Source organism: Prionailurus bengalensis, chromosome A1 (assembly GCF_016509475.1).
Source record: "Prionailurus bengalensis isolate Pbe53 chromosome A1, Fcat_Pben_1.1_paternal_pri, whole genome shotgun sequence".
In the NCBI taxonomy this organism is placed as follows: Eukaryota; Metazoa; Chordata; class Mammalia; order Carnivora; family Felidae; genus Prionailurus; species Prionailurus bengalensis.
The window spans coordinates 158791300-158795968 of NC_057343.1; the positions used below are offsets into that span (position 1 = coordinate 158791300).

The following is a 4669-nucleotide window of genomic DNA, read 5'->3' on the forward strand; positions in this document are numbered from 1 at the left end:
ACTGGTGAGAATGTGTGTGTGTGTGACAGGGGTGGGGGGGGGGTGCGAGGGTAGAGATGGACTAAGTCTATATGGAAATATACTAAGAATGTTAAAGAGTCATATAATGTAAGAATCAATTGTATGTATTGTTTCCATTTATGTTTCATGTCTTCCCTCCAGTCCTGCTTCCCTTCCTTCCTTCCATCCCCTTTCTTTTTCTTTTTTTAATACTGATTAGGGTATATAAGTTTTTCTTTTTCCCTTGCTAAGTAAATGCCCATCTACCCCGTGGTGTGCTGCCAAGGAAATAAATTCATGTGTATGTACATACATTTATTATAAAGTTTTCTGGTATATATAAAAGATTTGTTACAAATAACAAAGTATAAATATTCTTTACTGTAAATTTCATATTAGTCAGTTGATTCTTATGGACTGCTTTTATTGATTTTTAGTATTCTAGTATTCTTAGTATTCTTAGCCAACCTATGGTTGCAACTGATGAAAGAACATAGTCTTGACATGAACATCACTTGTATTTTCATGTGAGTTAACAGATAAAACAAGGATGACTCAGCGAAGACCTGCGTCAGAATTTCAGTTCATCTATGGCATGAATGGATGCTGAAGTAGCTAATAATTTTTGAATACTGTAAGAACATTTCCTGAAGCTTTTTGGGTTTTTTTTGTTTGTTTTTAGTTACTCATAAAGATGACACCTTTTTGATTTAATCTACATTCTTCACATTTTCTCACTTTCATTATTCATTAACATTCTCATCACTTTCTTAAATCTAGAAAATTAACAAAACAATCAATCAAGACCTGACTGGTAGCTTTTGTCAATTTCCATAGTATAAATACTTAAGCATTGTGTCAACGACAATTGGAGAGAAAAGTGCAGCAGCACCCCATTTACACAGTATTTTCTCCATTCAGATACAGTAGATGTAAATAACCCCAAGAGCAGGGATAACAATAAATGTAGTAAAATAATTAAGAAAATGATGATTTTTGAATTTTTTAAGATTTATTGTAATACATGTTTGAGAATTCATTATGTTTATTTTTAATGAATTTAGTTGTAAATTTCTATGATTTAGTTTTTAATAATGGCAGTGTTTCACAAATTATTTGAGAAATTCTTGAAAATTCAACAATCACCTCTCTTGGGCCAGAATGAGTCTCCTTTTGCACAGCAGTGGGTCTGTCCATCCTTCTAGCAGTGTGTCCTCCAGGTCATGTCTCAATTTCTGTGTCCTAGGACAGCTCTCTGCTTTGACAGGCTATTCAGAGCCACCAAAGCAAATGACTTAAGTGTTCCATACAAATATCTTTTTTTAGAAGGGAAAGCTTCTGAGTTGTATCTTAAAATGATGGAATTTATAATTATTTTCATTTTCAAAAAGTTTGTTGAATATTTAACTGTAGATAGTTTAACTGCAGAGTAACATTGGCACATATGGGGTTGATTTAAATAGTGTAGACAAGAAGGTAGATCATGCAAGTCCCAAACTTTTTGTCTTCCTCCATGTATTCAGATTTCTAAGAAATTAATAAACCTAATTGCAGGTTTTGTATTAGTAGTATAGACCATTGGGATTATTGAATATGATGTTCTAGATTATTCATTAGTGATCCCAAATGTAATTGGTTTAGAGTAATCCAGCATCTAAAGTATGAATTCCACATATGAAGCTGGGATGTGGGAGCAAGTCTCCTAGGAAGTGAGTGAGTATCACCACCAATTCAATGCCCTTCCATCTCTGTTTATAGGCCTCTATGCTTGTAAAATGTTGACCATCTTTCTGCAAGAAGAAGGCCAGTTGCTACCTCCAGTGATGGATGTGTATGGAAAAGTTCTAAGAGTAAAAAAGAAATGGCTTTTGTACATGTCCTAAATATTTCAGAATAAATTAAAAACACAGAGAATAATAATTGATAGTCATATATATTTGTTGTTTAAGTTGCAAAAAACAAATTCCTTTTCAGTTAAACAGAAAAGGAATTTACTAAAGAATATCGTGTAGTTCATAGATTCTCTAGAAGAGCCAAGGAATCAGGCTTAGAGGCCATGCATTCAGGAACAGTGCCTAAAGAAGACTACTGATTGCTCCAGCTGAAGCCACACTGCCATCATTACTCAACACAGATACCATAACTTCCATTGCTGATTCTGGTCAGTGGATGCCAGAATTTCTACCATGGTTGCACCCAAATGCTGGGTACCTATCCAACTATACTCACCAGAAGATGAATTTTAGGTGGTTTCTGCTTATGAATTCACAGTGTTCTCTTATGAATCCAAGTTGCATGGGGATGTTTCTTGTTGGTAGTCATAGTAAAATAGGTACCTGGTGTCTAGGAAAGTGAGTTTCTGGCTTCTACTTTGTGGAAGTGTGACAAAAAAGCTTGAGATTGCTCAAGATGTTCAAAAGATTTGGGGTGGCCCCAAAAAGTGACAAAGATCTACTGCACAAGTACTGATAAGAGTGAGATGTTAAACTGGAGGTAATGCAGCACCTAAAATGGTAGAAATTTCATACTATATTATTTGCAGTTGTGGGATTTAACAAGGGTCTGCATGAATGTCAAATGTGTTCGGTACTATGACATAAAACCTGAACAATTTGCAACAAGTACAAGAAAAATTGTCACTGGAATAATGATATTGACAAGGAATTTTTAAAAAAATATATATTAATCTCTACATTATATATACACACATATATATACATACACACACACACACACACACACACACACACACACACACATTATGTCTACACCAAGGTGGGGCTCCAACTCACAACCTGAGATCAAGAGTCTCATGCTCTTCTGACTGAGCCACCCAGGCACCCTTCCCGAGATTGCTTTTTAAATTGCTTTATTAATATCATATTATGAAAAGAATAGTTTTTCCCAAAACTGGTTGAAATTGCCCTATGGACAGTAAGTTTTACACTGAGACAAAACAATAATTACAAACTCTTAAGTGGAAACACCAAAAGGTTTACAGAAAAAGTAAATCACAAAACTATAAGCTTATAGAACATAGGCCACGTTATTAACCTCAGGGAAACCTTAGCATTCAAGGTATAAGGCAAAAGTCATAATAATTATCAGGTTCAGGAGTTTGGAAGTGCCTCCTGTGCTGCTCCTTACTCTTTCTTCTGATTTACATCATCTGTCCTAGGAACTTTCCCCACAACATCTCCCACTTCATTGTGATCAATATGCTTGTTAGGTATGGCTCAAAAATTAGGGACAAGTCATGTCACTCACTCCAGGTTGACATTTCCTCCACAGTTCTGGCCTTCACTCCCTCCCAAACTGCATAATTCCTCTCTGTCCTGCATGGGGCTCTCTTTTTCTCCTTCATTTTCCTGTTAGGCATTTTCCATTTTGACATTTTTCACCCCTTATTTCTCTTTGGACACCATTGCTCCTGGGCCTATCTTTGCAGTCTTCTCCTTCTCCTAGTTCTAACCACCCTTGCGGTGCTAAGACACTTAGATGCCCACACCTGGTTCCCTTCTGCCTCCTACTTTTTGGGCCCACCCCTGGCCCGCAGAACACCCTCAGGGACACCCAGAGCAGGTACTGAGAAGGGAGCAATGGAGCAAGCGATGGCTAGGTCTGGACAAGGAATTTTAATTAAATTGCAGAAGTTTAACATTTGGCGTAAAATAGATAATATAGTAACCCAATTGGAATACCCTCAAATACTAATACCAGAAATTCTGAAAATGTGTCTAGAAGAGATAGATATTATGACAGCATTTAGAGGATATTGGTAACTATTTGGTACATGGGATAGTAATTTACATTGTATGGAAGTTTTACAATATGAAAAAGGCTTTATGTAACTTGCTGTTTTGAACACAAAAAATCTATTAGGTATTTGAGTTTCTATTTTCATTGTTATAGTTTAGGAATTTATTTTTATTTTTATGTTTTTAATGTTTATTTATTTTTGAGAGAGACAGAGACAGAATGTGAGTGGGTTAGGGCCAGAGAGAGAGAGACACACACACACAGAATCCAAAGCAGGCTCCAGGCTCTGAGCTGTCAGCACAGAGCCTGGTGTGGGGCTTGAACTCACAAGCTGTGAGATCATGACCTGAGCCGAAGTCAGATGCTCAACTGACTGAGCCACCCAGGTACCCCTATAGTTTAGGAATTTAAACTGAGGAGGTCAACGGTTTTTTTTTTAAGTTTTCTTTAAGTTTATTTATTTATTTTGAGACAGAGAGAGAGAGAGAGAGAGAGAGCGCATGCCTACAAGCAGGGGAAGCACAGAGAGAGAAGGAGAGAGAAAGAACCCCAAGCAGGCTCCACACTGTCAGCACAGAGCCCAGTGTGGGCTCAAACTCACAAATTAAACGGTGGGACCATGACCAGAACCGAAATCAAGAGCCAGATGCTTAACCCACTAAGAAACCCAGACACCCTGAGAGGTCAACTTTTTAAAGTCACGTGCCTACTAAGTGATTCATCTTGAACTCAAGTCTCATGAAGGTAGCCACTTCAGAGACTCTGGATAAAGGGCACGCTATCAAGCATAATAGCACAGAGGACATTATGCAGAGAGATATTGAGGTTCCTGAGAGTCTCTTTGGGCTGCCCAAACTTAGCAATTTCCTCTGGTCTGATTATTTGGTTCTGTTTCAATAAAGGAAGTCTG

General features: G+C 37.3%; 1 pseudogene; it reads right to left on the minus strand.

Annotated features, from left to right (window-relative positions):
- Positions 1–2983: 2983 nt before the first annotated feature.
- LOC122475078 lies at positions 2984–3517 on the minus strand (annotated as a pseudogene).
- Positions 3518–4669: the final 1152 nt, after the last annotated feature.